We start from the raw sequence: 26,522 nt of genomic DNA, 5'->3' as shown, positions 1-26,522 counted from the left end.
TTTTCAATCGCTTTTTATCCAAAGAATAGTTGTCTGTGGTATTGTCGAAGCAACTTCACACGTGCAAGCGAGATGGACGTATATATTGTTTAACGCATAAGACAGAGAAAGGATGCTTGTTTGACATTAGACAATTATCACAACGATAAATAACAACAAACCTCTAATTCAGTCGTTTATTTGTTCAGTTTATTTCAATTTAAATTTGGTTTCGTGGTACTTACTTCTTGAGGAAATAGATTTCTTCTTCAATCGCGAAGTCGTCAATTGTCTCAGAAATATCCATTATTATATTATAATTTCTACTATATTAGATAGTTATAACATAAACTACGTGTGTAGTCGTCAAAAGATGATAGTTATAAGAACATAGAATTAAGAATAGATAATACACTTATTAGTTATCTACAAATATAGCCTAAAAAACTTATAAACACGTCCTAATTATCCCACCGATAGCTCTTAACCGGCTCCCAAAGGGGCCGATAAATATAATCATCTGATATAGTCTTAATTCGGTCGATAACTTCTATCTGCCTGTTGAAAAATTCAAAATTGCGCTATCCGTCGAATTTCTCTTATATAGTTGTATAACTGAGGATTGAAAAATCGGCCCTAAAACTACTATCATACAATTATTAATCGTAACTTACTTATAATTACTGATACATTGTCGCGCTGATAAGCACATTTTTAGTAATTACTAGTGGACCCAACAGACGTCCCGTACACACGTGTTAAATTTGAAAAATCGGTCCAGCCGTTAGAAGGAGTTCACTAACATACACATGAGTAGAAGAAGTACATTATATGGAAGTAATTGAGAATCTAAACCAATCTCAAATTCACTGAAATAAACAAAAAGTCATCAAAATCGGTACAGACGTTTATGAGGTAGTTCAATTGTGAATCTAAACCATCCTCGAATCCCCTTGAACTCACACAAAAAAATTAATCAAAATCGGTCCAGCCGTCTAGGAGTTCAGTGACACACAAGAAATATATATATAAAGATTGTTATTTTCCTCGATAGACAGCTCCGATAGTAAACGCGTCCGATCGCTGCTAAATTCAAAGTGCTATAGGGAGAACCGCACGCGTGGGTTGTTTGCCCCCTGAATCAGATTTCTTGCGCTGAGCATTAATATGCCCGGGTCATCGGGTGCGGGTGCACCCCTTTGCGGTCATCTTTTTCTTGAAATGGTGGGGGAGCGGATGGTCCCCTTTGAGGGTCCCCATGCGGTCGACTTTAGGTTTTGCCAATGGAAGAACAATTGGGCGCGGCGTCAAATCTGGTGGCGATCGTTGCCCCGGTGGCCCAGCAATCAAGCCCCGTAAGGGGTACGAGGCGATCTGAGCGGTGGGAACAGTAGGTCGTCACTCCTCTTCTGCGACCCGCGACAAAAGGTCTTTCGGGAAGCGGCGGCCGTCGGGTGGCCTCGCGTGTCAGGGCGCCAAGTTCCAATAATGTGAGAAATCTGACGCGTCGGCTTGTGAGAACATTGCGACGGCGAGGCGCCTAATGAAGGCGTCCAGGCTCTCAACTCCCAAGTCCCTCTGGATCGTGGTGATGGAGAACCGCGGCCTCCGACGCGCTATTTATAGTCACGCTCCCGCCGCCCTGACCGGCCGGAACCGCCCCAAACGCTTCGTCCCGCAATTTTTAAATCAGTTATATATTCGAAAGTATGTATTTATTTAAATCATGTGGTGTAAAAGGCCATATAGATCTATATTAAATCAACAATGTATTTAATTAGATAAGGATTAATGCTGTATTGGTTAAAATCGCTTCGAAAATTTGCCATTATTTGTCGTAAAAAGTAAATGAAAAAAAAATATTTTTGTAGGATATCCTTAAGAGATAGACATATACCATAGCGGAGTTTTCTGTAGACCTTTTCAATGTGTACAATACTTACTTAGTACATTATTTTGATAAATCTCGGGTTCAGCCTGCGTTTGCAATGTAAGCGGTATAAATGTAATTATTTACGACATCACATTAGAAACCTCAAAAATAACAGTATTTCTCCACTATTTAATGGATGTTACTATACATATAAACCTTCCCCTTCAATCACTATCTATTAAAAAAAACGCATCAAAATCCGTTGCGTAGTTTTAAAGATTTAAACATACATAGGGATATAGGGACAGAGAAAGCAACTTTGTTTTATACTATATATAAACTCCTACTGTTTTTTATCATAACGCTGTTATCCCTAAACATACCATAATATTTTCACTCATACTCAAACCAAAATAAAAGTCTAACCTCCCCCCTCCCTAATTTGGTAATGGGGGAAAACGCCTACAATTTGGTTCTGGCAACGTTGTTTTAACTGTTCTAACATAACATAGCCTAACCAATTTTAATGAATTATAGTTGATAAAATACTTGTGGTAATGTTATTCGAATACCGTCAAACCAAGTACCATTTCCTCGGCTAACATTAGATTTGACTCTGCATGCTTTTTTACTGCATATAAAAGAGCCCACAGTCCGATTGAATGTATATACAATCGTCATTGGTTTTTTATGATAATTACAATTTTTTTGCCTTGGAATCATTCCTTTGCTCTCAACAAGAGCAAGAGCTTGCTCGTGCGTACCCAATCGCTGATGAGTCTATTATGAATAAAAAGAAATCTAAACACAAAATATATGACTTTGAATAATAGTATAAACGATGGTTATGTTGAGAAAATATAGGAAAACAAATAAAAGTATAATAGATGTTTATTGCTATTGACATTATGAAGTTGAATGCTTCGGAATTATTAACATTAGAGACAATTCATTTAGGAATTAATGTAAGGATGAAAAATGTTAGGAAGAACATTTTCGGATTTCCAATTATCGGAGTAGAAATTTTAGGTGAACTTTGGCGCACCCGTTTTCATTCACTTTAAATTTGGTTGGTACTAGTGGTTCAATAATATTTTGTGCGTTCTAATTAATTATTATTTAACGATAGGACAAGTATACCCTGGCTGTCTTATTAATGAACGCAATGTAAAGTTACTCCAAGTTTAAAATTACTTTTGACGGTCATGTAACTCTGTAATGACAAAGTTTGAAAGGGGAATGCCCATTTTGGGCGGAAGCATACGAGTATAACCGCGTTGCGGCACCCCGCCGCTGTAATCGGCAGTTTGCGTTGCGGCGTCGCGAAAAATATCGTTTTACTATTGTATAGTAGGGTAACCAGTTCCTCTTGTATTTTTATTGTGAATAGATTTATCTCTGGCATGGATCGTCGTAAGAAACTTATTGATTATTTGTTATTAAGAAGACATTACTCGGTTTTAAATATACGACACGAAAGATACTGGATACATCCATTTAATAGGGCTATGAATCTCGATGGCGAGTACATATAATAAATACAGAAAAATAATATAACAGGAAGTAAACCTGTTACTGCTTTGGAAATGCTGGGCTTCACTATAAAGTAAAACAAATACTTTTTATTGATATTTATTGCACTAGGAATCCTAGGAAAATACAATGATTAATTCAAGAAAAATCAAACTCTTCGTCTTGTGTGCCATATTAAGTAGCTGTCGTTTTGTCCAGTGTAAATGGTGATTTTATTGGACGTTGTTGGTTTGATGTTTGCAAGAGTGATAGAAGCAAACTGAATCATTGTCAACAAGTATGACGTCATAACGTTGTTATGTGTTTCGGCCCTTTAGTTTATCAAACGCCCAGTAATTTACTTTTATCTAAAAAAACTTCATTCATTTCAGTTATAAACATATTAATATATCAAAAAAAAAGATTGCTATAGTACTTTTACACATAAAATGTGTAACGCATATTTTCTTATACATAGTTCATATTGTAATCCCCAGATATTTTTCTATGTGTGCACTCGTAGCCGAGGTTGGTATGGCTGATGGGCATCCCACTTTGGAATAAGGGACTACGCGCACTTATTCAGCCCCATTCGCGTTTCGCTGAACGATTTTGGTCACACTTATACAGCTCAGCTTCTTTCAGCCGCGTACTGCGTTGTAAGAATCAGAATAATAACTTTAAGGGACTACGCGCACTTATTCAGCTCTATTCAGCTTTTGTCCATAGAAAACAACAATTTTGTATGGAGACGTGTACGCGTCGATTCAGCTTTCCGCGTCCATTCTGAGTCGCGAACCATCCCTGTAGAGCTGTTCCGCCGTATTAGACGACGAACAGCGCTGTACGCGGCGGAACAGCGCCGAACGCTCTCTATAGCATTCGCATAATAAAAACACATTTATCCTCATTTTATGCTGGTTTGCCGCGAAAGCAGAATGGATGCGGAAAGCTGAATCGACGCGTACACGTCTCCATACAAAATTGTTGTTTTATATGGACAAAAGCTGAAAAGAGCTGAATAAGTGCGCGTAGTCCCTAACTAGTTTGAGTGTACATACCCTTTTCAACTCATGGAAATGTTCGAAGATGCACGAGCGCTATAAAACAATGCCAAAATTTTATGAACGATGCGGGACAGTTGAACAAAGCCTACAAGAATTTAACGATACGTCACTCGAACGGTTAGCTCACTTGCGAGAGCACTCCCACGGAACGCGAGAGGTCGTGGGTTCGAGTCCCGGTATCGTACATAAAATTTTGTTTTCAAATTTTATTTGTATAGTAAAAAAAAGTCCAATAATATTTTAGTTATGGTTTATTCACGAAAAAAATTAATACTATAAAACAAAACAGTGCGAAATAATCTTAAAATCTAATAATATAATCTGGACTCTGACCTAAAGTTATTTAAAGATTTGTATCAAAATTTGCATAACGAAAAACCCTTATAAACATAGGTACCTATATGTTCAGATAATCGAAAGCACGCATTGTTGAAATGTACAAAATAAAACAAAAACATTGCGAATTGATCTTAATATCTATTCATATAATCTCGACTCCGACTTAAGTAATAACTTTGCTAAACGTAAATCCATCGTAACAAATAGGTACGTTTGGCCAATCGGGCGGCGGCGGCGGCACGCATTAGCGAAAAAATATAAAGAAAAACAAAACAGTGAGATAATCTTAAAAATAACTGGACCCTGGCTTACAATACTCAGTGTAAAGATTTGTATCAAACCTTGCTAGTAAGTACAAATAAAGGAAAATTGCAAAAAAATCTTAATATTAATAATCTGGACTCTGACTTAATAAAGAATTCTATCAAACTTAGCGTAACCAAAATGCATAGTATCAAATATGTTGCGACAATAGACGGCACGTATTGCCGAACAGTGAGGATAAAACAAAACAGTGCGAAATTATCCTATTTATTAATTAAATCTGGACTCTTAATGTTAATATTTGTATCAAAATCGTAACAGATATTTGGGCAATATTCTATGATTAACGGCAGTTATACATAAATATTTTAAATAATAATAATAATAATATTGACACTTTTTACACGAATTATCTTGCCCCAAGTTAAACATATATAGCCTGTGTTATGGGTTACAAGACAATGATATATTTAATACAATATACTTACTTAAACATACATAAATTCATATAAACATACATAAATACATTTAAACATCAGATAAGTAGGCATACTAGAATTTATGCCCAGAAGTAAGCAGAAAGCATTACTGCACATATAAATGATTTAGTAAAACGTAACTAGTTGAAATATATAATAAACAAAAGGATGAAATTGGTCTAAACTTACACCTACCTAAGTCAGCACATGATTTAGTGCCTAGTAATATATGAATTCACAACGTTCGGGAATACCTACCTATACTAATAAAAACTGGTCTTAGACCTGATAATGATAAACAAAATATAAATTTACAGTTAATTCAGCACAGGCCAAAAACTACGGAATACTTATAGAAATCGAACTCTGAATTGAAACGATAAACTAATTTTAAACTTACAGCTAAGTTGGCGGAAAAATTTTATGCGTATAACAACACAAAACTATTCAGTAAACTCTAGAACTGTCCTGGTTGCTATTCAACTATGATATAAACTAACATATAGCAAACAATAAAAAGTAACGGAAAAGTGTATGAGTCTTTATGTATCTGCTTATCTATTTCTAACGTTTTCTAACATCTTCAAACCTATTTTACAAATTTCTTCACTTTGATCAGCCATCCTGTGAAGTGATGATATATACCTTATCTGAAACAATAAGAGTCGTTTTAACTTAATTCTTTAATGATATTGAAGAACAATCGTCCATTCGCTTTTACAACAAGATTCCAGAAAATGTTCAAAACAAAAGTATTGTTAAAAAAAGTTTGTGTGGTAAAGGTTACTATAACATAAATGATTCTACAGATTGGGAATGGAGCGCCCGACCTCAGGCTATTAAATAATAAGTTTAATTGTACAATATTACTTTGTAAACATATTTTTTTTGAAAAAAAAAAGCCCGTCGAGATTGTTGCGCCCATTCTTCTCAGGTCTGAGGCATTTGTTCTGGAATGAGTGGTAGTTTTTTTTTGACAATTTCAATAAATGATGTCACATAAAATAGGAATTTTCAATAAATATATTTGAATTTGAATTCACTTGGTAGCAAGTCATTACTGTCGCTCATACTCTACGAAACAATTGGAATCTCAACCACAGCAGCATTGCTGTCCTTTTAAGAAGAACCATTATCTGAGGCCCTTTTTCGGGTTTAAGAATTCAAAAACATCATACCGTCGCGCTAACACGGACGAGACAATCGTCCGTGCCGCCAAGGACCACTACAGCTCTGACTAAACGTTAAAAAAAACTCAAAAATCAGAATGAAATTTTGGAAACTGAATGAAAATTAAGTATTATATGTCGGACTGTTTTAATTTTTTTGCTACCATGTCTCTGTTTGCGGCATATATTATTATAAGCACTTCGCTAAGAAAAAATTATCAAAAAAGAATAACTCAAGAAAATTATGATCATAATCATAACTGAAAATTAATTTTGATGTAGGGTTAAACTAAGGAGAGACGAATCAAGATCAATGGCCGTTAATATTTCCTTCCGAGCGGGCGTACTCGTTTTTTTCGAGTACACGTGTCGTATCGTCCTGGAAACACCGCGCAAGGAAATCCATTTCGGTTTGGTTGTATCATGAAGCAACATCGTTGACAATGGACGACGCACTATGGACTATGGAGGAACTTTGCGTATGGTGGGATTGTTGGGATTCAGCGACAAGAATCGAGTCGCGCAGCTCTAGAAAACACTACCCGCAAAATTTGTCGCTCATTCAAGATATGAAATAAGACCGGCAGCGCTTTTGTCATAGTGGTAAAGAGTATATTGTAATAATTAAAATTGTAATAATAATAATTGATAAATAAACTGTACCCTCCTCAGAATACGACTTGCGGCCAAAGCGGTATCACTTGGGGAAATATTTTGAGACCTCACCTCTTTAAGTCAGCTGTCATATTGTGGTGAAGGGATGAATGGGGAAGGACATTGGTTCTTGGTCAGTTTTTGGTGCGACTAACGTGAACTTTTGCCCGATCGTGTTGGAAAAGGAAGCGAGACCCCCACACTACAAAGCCCTTGATCGCTTTGTACCTAAATCAACCATGGACTAGGCCGTCCGTTCTTTTACTTCCTGCGGTTCGTAAATTGTAACCTTCATGCACAATAGGTAAACATATGCAAGCCTGAGATACTGATAAATCATTTATAGGCTTCCCCAAGAGTTACCGCTACACCAGAGGAATCACAGGGATGTTGCCTGCTTTTAGTAAAATTTACGTGCTTTTTTGAAGGTATCCATGTAATTTCGTTCTAGAAACACCGCACAATACCTATACATTTTTTTAAATATTCAATCTTTTATCGTAAGAGGTATTTCTCAAATGTCATTCTTTAATAAATAATAATAATACCTAATAGTGGAAGTGATAAATAAATTACTACAAAGATCTAATTACCTTATGTTTCTATGTCCCCCGTATGCCCTGTCCGCCACTCACCCGGAGTGGGGGAAAGGTGGGAGTGCCAATTTAGTTCCAAGGGGGCGGTCGTGAACGCGGGCTCGACAACGATCACCACATCGGAAGATGAAGGCCTGCAACTGGGGCCAGCTTTTTCTGCCTGTCCAATTAATCAATAAATTACTTAATAAAATACATAAAAGATAATGTGTGCATGTACCTAAAATTCGAGAACCGTTGGCCCAATAGAAATAAAAGTTTTGAAAAGGACGATATTTCCACTTCGGGGAACATAGTAACGTTAGTGACAAACAGGTGGCGCTGGTGGCAATGTTTCTTATCTAATGGACCATAGGTCGAATTTATATGATTTTTTTATATACAACGTGTATACAATAGTATACAGCTACTAAATAATAAAATTCTACTATTGCAGGCACTATTTAGACCCATATCACATACAGAATAAAAAAACATTAAAACCTACAATACAAAATGTTGAATCACACATTCACAAACACCCATACGCTATGGATATGGAAGAGCGGGACTTTCTGACATAAGTTTCGTCACCTAATGTGTAAGCATTATTGTTTCGGTCGCATAGCTAGTGAAATTACTGGGCAAATGAGACTTAACATCTATGTCACAAGGTGCCGAGCGCAATTGTAGTGCCGCTCAGAATTTTTGAGGTTTTTCATGAAACCTGAAGGGGCACTTGCATTGTAATGGGCAGAGCGTATCAAGTTATTATTTCCATAAAAAAAGCAGGTGGGATTAGAATTTTGGTTAAAAATCAAGAGAAAAAGAAGTTGTATTTTTGTGTATTTATCCACTTCTAAAAACAGTTTTTTAACAAGATTCACCGCAAGTATACAGGTGTAAAAAACATGAAAGTAATTGGTAAGAGATTCAAACTTGCTAAAGTATCGTGTACACGAATGTTGCTCCCGCTAGATTAGTGTACTTCAGTTATTTTCACAGCATCATGACGTATGATATTTTACTATGGGGTCATGCTGCTGACATTGATATAGTGTTTGCTTTGCGCAAAAGAGAGCTGTTCGTGCTATATATCAGCTTGGTTATAGACAGTATCTCAGTACATTTATGAAAATTTAATATACATTCACAAAAATCGTCACCTTTTTGCTCTTAATGGTGATTTTCATTATTATAACACTAAGGGATTGCTTGTAACTAATTCTAGTAGGCTTCATAAGATACATAATAGCCTTAAGAGTTAATGTAGACACTTATAATAAATTCTCAGCCACTGTTCAGGCATTATCTATAAATAAATCTAAATGTTTTATTAAAACAATGGCCCTGGCTTAACTCCTACTACTCCACAGCTGAATCTCGGCTGATCGGACAGCCTGGGTCTAGATTATGATTATTTTATAGCAATAGCAATGATAGTACAATATTGTATATTCCATTAAAAAGAGCGCAAAAAAAAATAATACTGGGAGAATTTCTTACGCCGCTTCTTCTATCTCAGAGCGCCACTTTTTTTCCAAAGTAGTAGTAGTATCCAGTATATTAGAATGACATCAAAAACAATAATTCTAATGGAATCAATTTCGAGAAAATAAATGCCTTGACTTTTTGTAACAAATTCATTTTATTCCCGCAATTAACCTTAAGTACGAATGTGTTTGAGCGGTGTCAGTGTACCTAGTTGTGCGAATCGATACCACGGAACAGAAAAACCTTTTTCTTCCGTCTTTTTTTTTTCTTTTCTGTATTCGATACCTCTGTTCTGAGAACCGTCCTTAAAGTGGGACCAGGCGCTTTAGTATCGAAAGCACTCGAAAGTATGTTACCTAATCAGTAAGGGAGGGTTTAATATCAAGATTTATAATTTGATGATTGCCTTTTAATCAAATGAGATCTTATTACATGCTTTTTATAAGCTTCACTTGTATGTATGTTTGTTTGTAACCGACTCATTTGGGCGCGATTTAGACCCACTTTTCGGCCAGATTTCGTTCAATAAGTATATTAAACCAATTTATCTAATATTAGGAAATTTTCTAATACCAAAGAGAATTTTTAATTCAAAAATGCATATTAAGCGCAAGTTTAAAAAAAATTTAAAAAATACGCTTTCATATATAATCAAACAAAAAAATTCTTTACCTATTTATCTTGTTATTGAAATAACAAGTACTTACCACCCAAGTGCAGGCCGCTTGGCAAGCTGAAAAGTAAATAAATAGAATATTAATTATACTAACATGATACTTAATTTAAACCATTTAATACTAGTCTTACTAGGAATATTATAATGATTATCATAATAATATAATAGAATGATTATAAAGATGTTTTTTATGGTAAAAAAGACATACGAGCGTACCTACACGGGTCACCCGTTAATAAAGAAAGAAAAATGATAAATGACGTCATATTGACACTTATGTACCAGTGGGAGGCTCCTTTGCACAGGATGCCAGCTAGATTGTGGGTACCACAACGGCGCCTATTTCTGCTGTGAAGCAGTAATGTGTAAGCATTACTGTGTTTCGGTCTGTAGGGCGCCGTAGCTAGTGAAATTCCTGGGCAAACGAGACTTAATATCTTATGTTTCAAGGAGACGAGCGCAATATTTGTAGTGTACCTTTTCTGGGATTATATTGTGAAAAGTATATACATCACCCAACAAAAGAAGATTTAAAAATACTTACTAACTCGACTTAAACTTGTTATGCCTACTACTCGGTTATGTTTGTTCCTCGCGTTAACAACAGTCAAAATGTTTATTTCTTTAAATTTTTCTCTTAATGATTCCTGATTAAGACATAGACATCTTTTTATTTCACATCACACAAATTAATTTACAAAGTTTTATTATACACCTTAAAGTATTATTTGTAAATCTTTTTGATAGTTTACTAAATAGTATTTGTATTTTAATTTAAAACTATAACTGGAGCGGAGCAACTATTCTTAGCTGGTGGTGGTATATTGTTCCAAAACTTAGTGGCAGCGTAACGGAAACTACCACGAAAGGCGGAAGTGCGGTGAGAAGGAATAGTAATGGGAATACTTCCTGTTCTGATGATTACCTTGTTTCTGAGGCATGGCGCCATTTTAGTATTTCGCACAGATATTTCGTAACCTATTTTGGATAAAAGTATTTGAATTCGATTTAGAATATTTACTTTAGTGTGAATACCTTACGTATCCTAAATTCCCGCTCATCCTGGGCGCCACTCGCTGGGAGTGCCGGCAGGTGGGAGTGCCAGCCCAGTGCCTCAGCCGTGCTCGTGCGACCAGGGTCGCAGACACGACCGACACTGTCGCACAGGACACGCGGGCCTGCCGCCGGGGCCAGCTCCTTCTGCCTACAAATAAAACAAAACATAAATCCTTAGATAATTTATACGTATAGATAGAGCCACTTGCTGCTAGACAACCGATGAAAACAGGCCAGGTTTATTGCTTTAGTGTGCGTGACCAGCAACGTTTTACACTCGCGACTTGTATGTTAATTTATTATTCATGTAAGTGTGCAAGCATTGATCAAAATACGAGGTTACCCGTGAATATTTATTAAAAAAATTGTCCAACAATCCAAATACAGGTCCCCTTTTGTAACAAGATCTTAATGAAATTATTTATTTTTAGTGTGTCAAATACAGTATAGATCTTACATTAATTATAGAACCTTGTCTCATCTATTCAGCTTATTTAAATTAGCATATAACTTTACTTAAAATCCAAAAAATCCTTAACACTACAATTTTTTTGTCGATAATAACCATTTAAACAGAGTCCAGAAAATCGTTACTGTGGTAAGTTTTTAATTCTAGCTGTAAATGATTGAATAATTTTATAAACCTCTCAACTTTTATCGCTGCAACTAGTGTCATTATATACAAATTTAAAATTTGCGGCGGCGTCGTGTGCCGGATCGTCTCCAAACCTCAAATATGCGAAGGGATCGATGGCTGGTCCATCATGTTCACGAAGCATTCTTACACAAACAATGAATTCAAGCTCTAAAGGTTGATGCATCCAATATACGATAACTTATATTTATACAGTTTATTCTTTATTACTTTTATGAAATAATTTTAACTATTTAAACACGATTCATAGTATATTAATATAAAAAGCGCTTAGTTTAAGCCTAATTGAATAAAGTTTGACTCTGTTCAAACTACCGGAATTTTTCAATGTCCGCCATCTATGCTGGCAACATTAAACCTTTTAGATCGAATTGTCTGAATATGTTCATTCGAATTCAGTTGAACAACAAGTTGCTTAACTAAAATAGCTCCGTGTAAACCCGTTACTGCGGTTAAATTCGTCTTTGAGGTGAGAAGACATGCATGATGTTCACCTCATTACAAGAAATACGCCCGAATACAATGGAGTCCCGTCAAGATTGAGTCAACACAATTTTGAGTGACGTAGGTATTATTCGTGTAAAATACTAAACTCAGGCCGTACATTTCACGATACATATACTAATTTCTTACACGAATTAATAATATGATTAAGTATATAAATATGGCTAAATTTTAAATCTTAATTAACATATACGTAGCAATAAGTATAAAGAACATATTGTGATGAAAAGTCTAGTAGCACATAATGCCTAGGTCGATTCTTAACATATTTTAATAAAATTTAAAAAAATCTAAGCACGTGTCATACTAGTATTAAAATATGTAAGTTACTTACCACCCGGCGTCAGGCCACACATCCAGAGGTACCCTGGCGCACTATAAAAAAAGAAAAATGTTAATATCAAATAAATTCCTATCCTATATTAAGGCATTAATTAATTAGTTTTCTCATTACTTAAATTCACTTGTAAAATAAAATTTCAAAATGGCTGCCTTGTCAAATACATGACGCTATAGAACTCCACGTGCATTCGTACAGTTGCTAATTACAAATTATTTCACTTATACATTATACAATTTAATAGAAACTATTTAAAACAACATAAAATGAATGAATAATTTAGATAATTGAAGTTAAATCAAATAAAGTTCATGGATTAACGAAAACAAAATCAAAGTATACTCACGTCCCCTGAATCTGTCCAAATGCAAGTTCTTAATGCAGTGAGCTAATTTTATTGCCATGGATGGTTTTATGCAGAGCATTATCAGTGCTATCATTATATTTTTATTAGTGTAAATTTAAATAGCTTTTTTGAGTTATAATGTAAAATCATTAAAAAAGTGTGTGTGTACTTATGTATGCACGCAAGAAGTTATAATTCTTTGGCTTCTCATTACAAAAATCCTTAAAATTATATATTCCTCGCGCTATTTTACGTTTGTAGAAAGAACAATCTACAAACAAAGATAGTGTCGAAAGCACGGGAATAATCTAACAAGACTAACACGGTGCCCTCACCTGTCTTGTGATAGCAAAATATTATTCACAACGTCTATCAATGCGGTGGTGGTACTCCTACCCGTTCTGAACCCAGAATTCAGGCTTGGAAGTAGTTTCCAAGTACGTCATTATTTGGCCATGTACCATATTAGGTAACTCAAAAATGCTTATTGAAACTGAAAATTATATAAACATCGACTTCAAACATGCATTAAACACGTCTTAATAACGAGGTAACTTGAAAATATAAATTTTCACTACAACATTTTCTTGTAGCAGTTACAATCTGAGACCAATATTTTTTATTACGTTTATTTTATAGTATTCTAAGTATTAAATGACGTAATTATTATGTATAACTTAACAAAAAATATTATTTGTATAAATGCATAACGCACTTAATCACAATTGAATATTATATATTATAAACTGTAAAATGCAAGCATATTTTAACGGTGATATAATATCTCATTTTTGAGATGAGACATTAAAATACTAAGAATATTACAAATTTAATGCAATAAAAATACTGGTCTCAGGTTGAAACTACAACCAATTTCGATTTCAATACAAAATTACTAAAAATGTTGCAGAGAATTTAAGAAATCATACCTCTGAATTTTCTACCCTAGGGATAATCGCAGAGGTCAACCCAACCGCATTGAAATATAAGGGACATATGTGGGAACCACTTCAGTATATTTATGGAATAAAAAGGAAAAACGAGTGTAAGTACAGCCAATAGTTGAACACCTGATGGTAAGGTATAAATGTTACTCCTTAAAAAAACACCGTGGAAGCAAAGGAACGTAATATATCGCCGCGTCTTTCGATGTCCGTGCTGGGTCGGGTTTATAAATTATAAAACGGTCTGAGCTGAAACTGGTTTGCATCAGACCAGAGATGACATCAATACTCCAAATTATGTGGCACGTAAAATTTAAACGGCGTAAAATATACCGCCACTACTATAGCATAATGACATCCAGTGAAGTTTCTAGAAATATGAATCTACCTTCAAACATAAATAATTGTCTACTAATTACTACTACTGAAACTTTTTTCTATACACTGCCTCATATTGTTATAGACGAAGTACTGATTCACAAATATAATAATAATATATCCGTGTTTCAGCTTCCTTTTGTGGATTTCACAATACGAAGAATCTAAATGTGTTAAGAGTTGATGAAAGTTAAGAGTCTAGATTATTACTAGTAATAAGAAAAACGATAAAATTTAACTTAAAAGTCTATTTTTTATCCTTTACATTAGTATCGAATATTGCCGAGTGATTTTAGGTTTGATGCATATTCGTTTTGTTTTTTTAAATGGAAAAGGAGGACAAACGAGCATACGGGTTACGATGCTAAGTGATCACCGCCCCCCACATTCTCTTGCCTTTCTTTATTTGAAATGAATACATTTCCGATTCTTTGGTTGGTCAACAATAGTGACCATAAGGCACGTGACATGCCATTCTATGGCGTCATTTTTACCTACTAAATACAGAGTTGTTTTGGTATAGGTAACATTCATCTAACTATATTATTATATCGTCTATCATTGTAAGAGTATTGGAACATTGATCTACGTTTGGTTATCCCTTTCACTTGAACCTATCTGCTTGGGAGTTATAGGGCATTAATAATTAAATTCAGTGTTGCCAACAAGCAATACAAGAATTATCCTAGATCACACACAAAATTTATCGTATTTTTATCGCATACGTTTATTTGTATAAAGAAGTGATTAATCTGTAAAAAACTAATATTATAATAATAATGCTATATTGATTGCAATACTTTACGAGTTCAGTAGATGTTATTAATTCAAATACACTGTAAATAAGCAAAGGTTTATGTGAGCATTTCTATATTTAAACCCAATAACTTGAAAATTGTATTTTAGTTATTTCCATAGTATTATGTCCTGTGGTATATTGCTATGGGGCAACACTGCCGATATTAATACAATATTTGTGCTGCAGAAGAGGGCTATTCGCGCTATTTATAACCTAGGTCCTAGAGAATCATTGAGAGCAAAATTCAAAGAAATTAACATCTTGACTGTTGCTTCTCAATATATTCTTGATAATGTAATGTATGTTCATAGGCACATAAGTGAATTTGCCAGAAACTGTCATAACCATAATGTTAACACCAGGAACAGACATAAACTGATGATGCCTACTACTCGGCTTAGTCGAGTTAGTAAGTCTTTTGTGGGGCGATGTATATGCTTTTACAACAAGATCCCAGAAAATGTTCAAAACAAAGGTGTTCCGTTATTCAAAAGAATTGTTAAAAAACGTTTGTGTGGTAAAGGTTACTATAACATAAATGACTTTCTTAATGATACCACAGATTGGGAATGGAGCGACCGCCCTCAGGCTATTAAATAATAAGTTTAATTGTACAATGTTACTTTGTAAATGTTACTTTAATTGTAAAACATATTTTTGATGAAAAAAAAAAAGCCCGCTGAGTTTGTTGCGCCCATTCTTCTCAGGCCTGAGGCATTCACTTTGGATTGGGTGGTAGTTTTTTTTTTGACTTTCAATATTTTTGAATTTCAATACTTTGATTTCACATCCTATTTTGAATAAAAATATTTGAATTTGAATTTGAATATCAATTTGAAAGTAAAAGATAAAAACCCCCGAAGATATAATGGACCAGGCACAATAAGCAGCGCTGGTTCACGTCTCACAAGCATGACGCATGGAATAGCCATCGATTCCAATATATCTTAGAGAAGGTAACGACCCCCGACACGATACTGCCAGTAAGTAGTGCCATGTAAGCGAGCGTGACAAGCCCTGCTCCGGGAAAAGATAACCAAACAGATGTGTCATTACATAATTATATTTGTTCACTAAATACCTCACTCTATATATTAATAATAATGTAAAATTTCATGGTATACATCATAAATTATAAAACTTATTATAGTACAAGATCCCACCATTCAAGTGCTCGATTCTGCAGGTGCGTGTATTTTTGATAAAAAAAAATACCGACGAATTGAGAACCTCCTCCTTTTTTGAAGTCGGTTAAAAACTAATCACGAACGAAACTTTACGGAGTATGCAATGTATTAGCGAAAGATTTCCTATAAAAATTGGCCGTATATACCTATAATTTATTCTGGTATAATCAATTTTTTTTAATAAATATTCAAAGTTATTCAAAAGAAATTGTGTAAAGAATTGAAAAAAAATACGGTTGCCAGTGTAAGCACATTTTTGTTGATAATTTACAGTCATCTGTTTTTTTTTTTATTTTAATACAAAATTGAAGTTTTAGGTGTGCATTAGAAATCTCATCCCGAATTCGGGGTTGATAAGGGTATTAATTTAATAGAGGTTTTTCCCCCTTTTAATTGGCACCCCTGTCACCCTGCGGAGATTCATGTTTTTTTTTTAATTTGCGTTTGAAGTTACGAACAACGAAACAATGTTTCAACTTTATAGAAAAAAAAAACATTGTGTGAAACAGAAACTTTTTCAACATTTTGCTTTTTTCGAAGTTGTTATAATTAATATTTTATTATCACTACACTGTATTTGAAGATAATCAGTGGACCACGACTTCCACCTGGAACTAGTCTGCTCGACCCACAGGTCCTTAGAGTGTTTTATAAAAGCCGAAGGGCTGCCCTTCCTGCAGGGCCGGAGACGCGTAGACCAGAACTAGTTTCAAAAACTTGTTGTATATGATCATTGAACAAAATCAATCCGCAAATAGTTTGTATGCCCTTTTAAAAAGTAACTTAACATAACCTCAAATTAAAAAAAAGGATGCGAATTTCTAATGCAGACCCAAATTTAAAGTTTTATTATAAATAAGCAGATTATCACAGCGAAGAAGCGATCTGGCAAAAGATGATGACTATCTTTATTTTATAATTACTTAGACATTAATTAAGAAAAAAAACATACAATAAAAAAAAATACATACAAATTTATTTTTTTTGCGCCCAAACAAGGGAAAGGGCTACCCTCCGGAATAACGACGGGAGGGAGGTGGTGAATGCTCATGCATATCAACGCAACCTAAGTCTGCGTTGGTTATGTGGGACTCACGTGAAAACCTAGGTGCCTACCCACTAAACATCACCTGCAGTTGGCTTTGGGCAGGTGCCCTCTACGCCTTCATTGAAGGCGACCTTCTCTTGGGGAGAGCGAGGCGCAAGCGGCACTCCCTATGGAGTATCCGCTGAGATATAGCACAGAAGGTGCTATCTAATTTTGACTAGTGACATCAGAAGGATGATCACAAACTAGAGGTGAATCTAAATGTGTCTGATTATCTCCGGATGCCAAGAGGCGATCCAGGTCAGACGAGAGTTGGTTAGGGGGATCGGTGAGGGCTTGTCTGGGCCTCCTGGCTTGATAACGTGAAGGAGGGGGGGGGGGGGGTGTATAATCCGCTGCCTTCTTAATCAGGATATTTCGGTGATTGTCTGAGGACTTAAAGAAAGTTTCAGACAAGCACTTTAAGTGTTGTTGGATGGTGGGGACCTCTAAGTCCCGGTGAAGATCTGCGTTCCTAACGCACCAGTGAGCATTGACAGCCTTACGGCAGAAAATGGATTGGACTGTTTGGAGTTTATCATAATGTTGGGTTTCGCATGAGCGAAAACTGGAGCGGCGTAAGTCATAACCGGTCGAATGCAAACCTTGAAGAGTGTTCGCTTGTTCCTAAAAGACATTTTACTGTGCCTACCTAACATACTGTTTAGGCGGTACAGATAGAAGCGGGAGGTTCCGGTCACATTCTGGACGTGAGGCCTGAAGGTGACTTGGGAGTCGAGAGTCACACCGAAGTACTTGGCTGTGGACCTGAAGGGGATAGGGGAGCCTAATAGATGAATGGGTCGATCCTGGCAGAAAGGTCTACGCTTTATATCAAAACGGACTGCGGAGTTTTTATCCGGGTTGACCTCAATACGCCATTTCCTCCAGTTACCTAGGTCATTAACTGAGCGTTGGAGCCTGGAGAGGACTGAAGATATCTGTTGGGCGGTATCGTCAGCGAAGAGAGAGAGTTGGACTCCATTACTAGGGATGAGAATATCGTTGGTATACGATATGTATAGAAGCGGTGAGAGGACTGAGCCCTGTGGTACCCCAGCCGTGAGCAGGCGAGGGGAGGAGAGGACACCTTCGTGTCTGAAACGAAAGGTACGATTGTGGAGATAAGAAGCCACTATGCGCACTAATCGGGATGGGAGGCCTAGAGCGTGGAGTTTATATATTAGACCTTCGTGCCAGACTTTGTCAAAAGCCTTGGCGACGTCGAAGAAGACAGCGATTGTCTTCTTACGTTTTGGATAGAACCCGCTGTGGATGTACTCTACAATGCGGTGGACTTGTTGAGGACAAGAGTGTTGAGCACGAAAGCCGAATTGTTGGGGTATTATTAAGGGAGGACCGTCCGTTGGAAAGAGATGCTTTCTCATACGGAACAGAACTACCCGTTCAAAAACTTTCCCCATAGCCTTGAGGAGGCTGATGGGGCGATGGTTGGAGGGGATATTGAGGGTTTTCCTGGTTTAGGAATCCCTATAACTATGGCCTTTTTCCAAGCGGTTCAAAAGAAGCAGTGGTCGAGGCAGGCGTTGAAGAGGAGGACAAGAAAGAAGATCACCTGCTCGGGGAAGTGTTTGAGCGCCAAGTTGGAAATACCGTCGGCTCCTGGAGCTTTGCGAGGTTTTAATCGACGTATGATGGATTTAACCTCCTCTACAGTAGTTGGAATGGGATCGTCGGTGAGAGGCATTGAGTTCAGACGGCTGACCTCATTCTCCACCGACGCTACGTGGATGGGTTCATAAGAAGAAGTGCTGGGTGAGCATTGTGAAGCAATGCTTTCAGCAAAACACTCCGCTTTATCCCCGTGCTCGAAGGCTGTACCGTCGTCGGGGCGTATCAAAGGTGGAGTGTGAAGTATTGCGTCAGTACGAAGGGCTTTCGCCACTTTGTAATACGGCTGGTGTGAGGGGGAAATTTCTCCATGAGTGAATCCCAATTTGAATTCCTCAGTCCGGAGAGACGTAACCTAACTTGGCGCAGGAGGAAGTTAGCGCGTGACCTATAGCTGGGCGTTGGGTATTTGGCAGCTCTTCTGAGAGCTGCGTTCTTGGCTCTAATGAGGTTCATGACGTTCAGCGGGAGTATATGGTTGTTAACCTTAACCTCCCGCTAGTTGTCATGGAGAGCGGACTGCACTGTTTGAGTAAGTGCGTTTACCGTGATCTAAATCTTATCCGTACTATCGAAATAGTTGGACGAGACTGCATACGGTGAATTGGGGGCATCAAACGTTGAGGCAAGAGATTCCCTGTAACCTTCCCAGTTGGTGAGGGTTTTAGGGTGAGTGGGAGGGGTGGGAGGGGTGGGGGCATGAGGCCCGAGCGCGAGGGACACTGGACGATGGTCTGAGCCCAGGTCATCGAGTGGTTCAATCGCACTTAAATTAAGAACGACACCCTTGACCAAGGCGAAGTCTAAAATATCGGGAGAGTGTCCTACGTGATCTGGGTAGTGAGTTGGAGAGATGGGACTTAGGACGTCTAAGTCCATAGACCTAACTAGACGGCGGAGCTTAATGCCAGTCCAGTTTGTGGATAGGCACTTCCAGTCAGTCTCAGACATCTTGTTTGGAGTTGAAATCTCCAAACAAGATGACTATAACACGGGGTATTGCACCTTATTGTCAGCGCAGAGTTGTGCGACATAAGTCCACTTCGCCTTATCTCTAATGAAGATAGGCGGTGGGGGCTTATTTGCTGGGAGGACAGGCGTGCAGCCTGTGGTCGGTTTCATGGATGAGGTGACAGAGCCCGGGGGCAAACTAATGTCGAGGGACATTAGAGGGACTGGGGCTGAGGCGGAGAATACGTTCTCCGTGGAGGTGGCTGAGCGCTTGGATTGACGCTTCTTCCTGGATTGAACCAGTTGAAAAGGTTCACTGAGGGACGACGGCAGGTGCTGACGACGGAGCCGGTGACAGTTCCGTTGTCTGAGTCCTCAGAGGAGGACTGGATAGGCCGTTTTCGGCCGCAGGAGGCAGAGTCGGAGAACTCCATGTCCTCGGGGGTAGCATCGTGAGCGGAGGGCTCATCGGGGGACGCGGGGGAGTCAGCGAGGGGCCGACTTGGGGTGGTGAACGAGGAGGTGAGGCTAGCGAGAAGTGACTCGTCGAATTAGACATTAGCGGCTTTAATCAAAGCCACAATCTGGACTATCAGGGCGTTGAGAGGATCCGCTGATGGAGCCATGCTGAGGGAGCCTCCCCGTCGAGGGCAGGGAGCAACGGGGGTCGGAAGTGACACGGCTATCCCTATTGGTTATAGCTGCAAACCGTCACCCTTGGGAAAGCCCAAGTGCAATGGGATCGGGTCGTCCGGTTTCTCTCAGGTCAGGAGGTCAAGTCTGAGAAACGCACTGGGTCAACGTTAGCTAAGTTAGTTGTCACCGTTAGATTTCCTTCAGCTCAACCGCAATGGCACGCAACTCACTTACTACAATAAAAATTGCTGTAAACAAGCTGCGGGCCGGAACAATTCGACGTAATCAGTCGAACTTGGCGTAGTATATCTTGTACCACACGTAGCGAAGCTGCGTAGCGTAGCACTAGGCGTAGCGGGGTGAGCACAGGCGCGTGTAGTAGTCTGCTCGGCGCGGGGGCCGAGACAAGAATTACCTACACATCGAGTTTGAACTTTAATGTAGGTCATACCGTCTTCGAGTAGTAAGTACCTATATCCTCTTCCTTTCTAACGTTTTTATTTATAATACTAATAGTAGTAATGTACGAGTTGCAATACCAAACTAAAAATGTTTTAGTTTATTTTTTTTTCAACTTTTGATCTCAGTGTGTATGGGTTTCCTATTATTTCTTCTATCACACTGTATCTATGTGAATGGTATGTTCATATTTAATTGTTGTACATAATATATCAGAATTGTATCTAGAATGTGTGCATATATATAGGAATGTCATGTTTCATCTCTCTCGGGCTGCCATTTTTGCCGATTTTTGGAGTTTACTCCTTAAGAATCGATTTTCATATAGGGTGCCCGGTATGAGAAATATATGGAGATTAAAACCTACTCATCAAATGGGATAGTAACTTTTTTGGTGCGCATCATTTCTCGCGCACCTTTCACTTTCAATTAATAATGATGACAATATAGATCTTATTAATATTTAAAATGATAGTAATAGTTAAGATAATAATAATATATAATAAAATAACAGTGAATCAACCTTCTTCTTTCAATCCTTAAAAAATGTAAATAAAATAAAAATACTCGTATATATATTCTTTAAGAATTTTCATTAATGCGTTTATTTACCCTTCCATATGATGTCGATCTTTTTTAATTAATACGCTTTTATTAGCTTCATTGGACTTGATTTTGTTTAGTACCTGTTCAAAGACAATCGTTCTTGAGGAGTAAACTCCAATCGTGCGTCGGAGTTGACACACACAATTTTTTTTTGCGCCTAGACAAAGGGTCTACTCTATAACGACGGGAGGGAGGTGGTGAATGAATCATGCATACCAACGCAGCTTAAGTCTACGAGTACGTTGGTTACGTGGGGCTCACATAAAACCTATTGGTATTGGTATTGGTAAAGGGCTCCTGTTTCCGCAATTAGACCGCTTAATTGGGTCCATTTTGCGTGCAGTGTTGGCCAGTCATTCCAACCAGCCCAGCTCCTTCCAGAAGTTCAGAACACTCCTGGGGTGTTCGCAGACTTCCTGGAGCGACCTTGTATTTACTAAGGTTTGTGCCCGTTGGTTGGCCACCCCAGCACATTCCAGGATTACGTGAGTGACCGTTTCATCTTTGGTTAGACAGCCCCTGCACTTAGGACTGTCCGTAACGCCGATTGTAAATAGGTGTTTGTTCAGTGATGTGTGACCCGTTAGGGTGCCGACCATAATTCGGATGTCATGTCTGTTTAGGCTAATAAGTCGACGTGTCAGTTTGGGCGATAGTGCAGGAATCGCCTCTTTCGACTGTCTGCAGCCTGAGACATTTGTCCATCGGGTTCCATGTAGGTTGTTGGTGAGAGAGCGTATCCATGACCGCATTTGGCTGAAGGGTAGCGGCAGGACTGGCCCTGGGCCAGCCACTTGCGTTTCCGACCCCCGCCTTGCAAGTTCATCCGCTGCATCGTTCCCCAACGAACCGCTGTGTCCTTTGATCCATTGCAGAGTTACCGAGTTGTTAGAGGCAGCTCGTTCTAAGGATCGGTGACACTCGTATATCAGCGCTGAGTTATAGGTGTTGCTCCCCAGCGCAGTCAGTACTGCCATACTATCGGATAGAATACGGATATAATATCCGTGTATTTTCCTTCTTAGTATCGCGTCTGCAGCTTCCTTGATGGCTATGCATTCGCATTGGAATATGGAGCTGTGTATGCCTAAGTGTATAGAGGTGTGTATATTCAGTTCCTGTGAGAAGATGCCAGCTCCAGTTCCGGCTGCCATTTTGGAGCCGTCTGTGTAAATTCTGAGTTCATTTACACCTGACTGGTCTGCTCCCACTTCGAACAGTTGAATACGGTAATTCTTTTGAAAGATGTGTGTTTTGGGTATTCTATCACAGGGTGCCTCACAGAGTGGGAAATCCTTCCTTACTCTGTTCCAGAGGTTTCCTGTGAGGCAGTCATCATTCTTGCATACACCCATCAGCTTCAGGCGGAGAACCGACATTGTCGCCTCATGTTGGATATGTATGTCAAGCGGTGTGAGCCCTAGAATGGTTTCTAGGGCAGATGTTGGCGTAGTGCGCATGCAACCAGTTATGGCTGGGCAGGCCAGCCGTTGGAATCGCTGCAGCTTGGTTTGTACTGTTGTTAGCTCTGTCCTGGGCCACCAAGCTATTGCTCCGTAGGTGATAATTGGTCTAATAACTGCTGTATATAGCCATTTACATATCTTTGGAGCAAGACCCCAGGTTCTCCCTACGAGTCTTCTACACTGCCAAAATATTATACATGCTTTTTTCAGCTTGTGGTCTATGTGTTTATTCCAAAGCAGCTTACTGTCCAGTATGACCCCCAGGTATTTAACTTCTTTAGTAAGGCTTATCTCGGTATTGAACAACTTAGGTAATGTAAGATTGCCAAAATTGCGTTTGTTAGTGAAAAGTATTAGCTCAGTCTTTGATGGATTAGCGGTTAGCCGATGTTGTGTGCACCATTCCTCGATTATCTTAAAAGCAGATCTCATGAGATTACATAGGACATTCTCGAATGGACCTGTTATTAGAATGGCGAGATCGTCCGCATAGCCTACTGTGTATAGTTTCTTTCTGTTTAGCTCCGCGATGAGCTCGTCCACCACAAGGTTCCAAAGGAGTGGTGAGAGTACCCCTCCTTGTGGGCATCCAGTTGCCACCACACATCTTGTGCTGGTGTTCACAGTAAAACGTAACGCTCTGTGCCTCAACATGTTGTCTATCCACCCGGCAATTGTAGGATCGACATTGTGTTCAGCTAGCGCTCGGCCTATGCTAGTAAAAGGAGTTTTGTCAAAGGCGCCTTCAATATCAATAAATGCACCTAAAGTTGATTGTTTACGTGATAGACCTTTACCTACAAGTGATGTTACGCAGTAAAGAGCAGATTCAATTGATTTGCCTTGACTATAGGCATGTTGGTTGATGTGTAGTGGTTTGTGTAGGAGAGCATTTTCCCTAATATCCCTATCGCAAAGTCTTTCTAAAGTCTTCATCAGAAAGGATGTAAGACTGATTGGTCTGAACGATTTGGGATTCGTGTAGTCACTCTTGCCGGGCTTAGGGATAAATACTACTTTCACCTCCCTCCATTGGAGTGGCACGTATCGGTGTGCTAGACAGGCCCTGTATATAGCTGTGAGATGCAGGGCCAGCACCCCGGTGTCTCCCCATTGTAGCAGCCCCGGAAAAATACCGTCAAGGCCATCTGTTTTAAATGGAAGAAAGCTATTGATTGCCCACATTACCTTATCTGTGTCTACCACCCTGTGAGCTGTGGTCCAATCCGTCTGATCCGGTGTGCTACTCTGCGACGCCTCATTCCACGACTGGTTGTTGGTGATGCGGCAGCCAGGGAAGTGAGTTTTCAGGAGCAATTCGCAGGTCTCGGTGTCGGATTTGGTGTGCGTTCCGTCAGATTTTTTCAGGCAACCTAAGTCTCGCTCTGGGTCGCGTGAAAGTATGTTTTTAACTTCAGCCGCTTGATTAGTGGATTCTATACTGGTGCAGAAGCGTCTCCATCCTTCCCTCTTCCTATCGCGGATACGCTTCTTGAACCGGTACTGGGCTTGCTTGTACGCGTCCCAGTTGTCTGGTGCCCGGGTGTTCTTGGCTCTGTTGAACAGCTTCCTTATTTTGCCTCGCAGCCTTTCCAGCTATGGACCCCACCCCGCAGATCTGTTGCTTGAAATGGACTTTGTCGAAGTAAGAGGGCACGTCTGTTCATAGCTGTTGATTAATGCATGAGATAAGTCAGTTATATGTGTGTTAATACCCGCCGTGTCGTTGTATTCATACGGTATGGTGATGGACTGAAGCTCATTCCTCACCAATTTGCTGTACTTGGCGCGGTCCGTTTTGCGCGGATTTTCAAATCAAAATAAATCAAAATATTTTATTGCAAGTCACATTTTACAGTAGGATGGTTGGTACATTAATGGGTAAACAATATGTGACGCCCTGCAAGGGCACAGCAACGTTATACATAAAATAAATAAGTCTTATACATTTTTTACATTCTTATACTATATTGTAACTAATTCTCACACTTGTAATTAAAAAAATCGGGTAAATCGTAGAAGCATTTTGAAACTAAAAATTTTTAAGATGTCTTTTAAATAGAGAAGGCTTCTCTTTATTTTTAATTTCGTTTGGGATGTGATTATAAATTTTTATTGCCATGTGGTGAGGGCTCGATGACACTAATGACATACTTGTTTGGGGAATTTTTAATTTGTTTAAATTTCTATTATTTCGCTTGTTATTTGGTAGTGTTGAGTATAAGTCCGAATGTTTTTTAACAAATTTACATGCTTCTAGGATGTAAATTGAAGTAAGGGTTAAAATTTTGTGTTTAGTAAAATATGGTCTACATGAATCCATCTGCTGAATATTTTCTAAAATTCTGATACATTTTTTCTGTTGAATAAATATATCTTTTATTTCACTACAGTGTCCCCATATTAATATTCCATATGATAATCTAGAATGTGCATATGCATAATAAGCAGCAAGGGCAGATTTGAAATCTGTTACGCGTTTTAGTTGGTAAAGAGCATAAGTAAAAGATGACATTTTGCTTTTTAATTTCTGTAGATATGGCTTCCATGTCAAGTGTGAGTCTAAATCAATTCCCAGTAGTGTAGCTGTGTCAACTGTTTCAAGTTGTGAATTTTTGTAAGAATAAGATATATTTAAGGGGGATTTTTGATAAGGTTTAAAAGGTATAATTTTAGTTTTATTAATATTAAGTTCAAGATTATTATTATTTAGCCAATAAAATATTTTGTCCATTGTAATATTTAATTTTTCTTCTAGTTGTTTTAAATTAGAGCATGGGATCAAAATAGAAATGTCATCAGCAAAAAGAGTACAATCATCATCTATTAAGTTAGGAAGATCATTTATGTATATGAGAAACAATATACAACCCAACACACTGCCCTGTGGAATCGATCCTGATAAGTGAGCTTTATTAGATCTTATGTGGTCTATCTTTCCAGTCTCGAAGTTAGTATTTTCTATTTCCACATATTGAAAACTATTATTAAGATAAGATTTGAACCATTTATGGGCAATTCCTCGAATTCCTGAGAGAAATAATTTTTCTAGTAAGATATCATAAGAGACTCTATCGTATGCTTTGCTCATGTCAAGCAGTAGGCCAACTGAATATTTTTTATTATTAAGTGAATCAAATATTTTTTGTTTGTATTTGTATATCGCTAAAGTTGTGGAATGGTTTTTCCTGAAACCATGTTGGCTTTCATTTAGGATATAATATTTTTCCAGAAAACTACTTAGGCGTATAGCCATTGCAGTTTCAAATATCTTCGCTGATGTAGGTAGAAGGGCAATAAGGCGGTAATTATTTACATCAGATGTGTTTCCTTTCTTATATACCGGTTTTATTATGGATATCTTTAGATCGTCCGGAAATAATCCTTCACAGAAT

At 38.1% G+C, this 26,522-nt stretch overlaps 1 protein-coding gene across 1 annotated transcript in view; it reads right to left on the bottom strand.

Moving 5' to 3' along the window:
• LOC126972445 (chitooligosaccharidolytic beta-N-acetylglucosaminidase) overlaps positions 1-26,522 on the bottom strand; it is a 561,898-nt gene that overhangs the window by 89,760 nt on the left and 445,616 nt on the right. The window lies entirely within an intron of this gene.

This window comes from Leptidea sinapis, chromosome 26 (assembly GCF_905404315.1).
Source record: "Leptidea sinapis chromosome 26, ilLepSina1.1, whole genome shotgun sequence".
NCBI lineage: Eukaryota > Metazoa > Arthropoda > Insecta > Lepidoptera > Pieridae > Leptidea > Leptidea sinapis.
The sequence above is the reverse complement of the archived record's forward strand: the minus strand, read 5'-3'. Positions and strand labels throughout refer to the sequence as shown.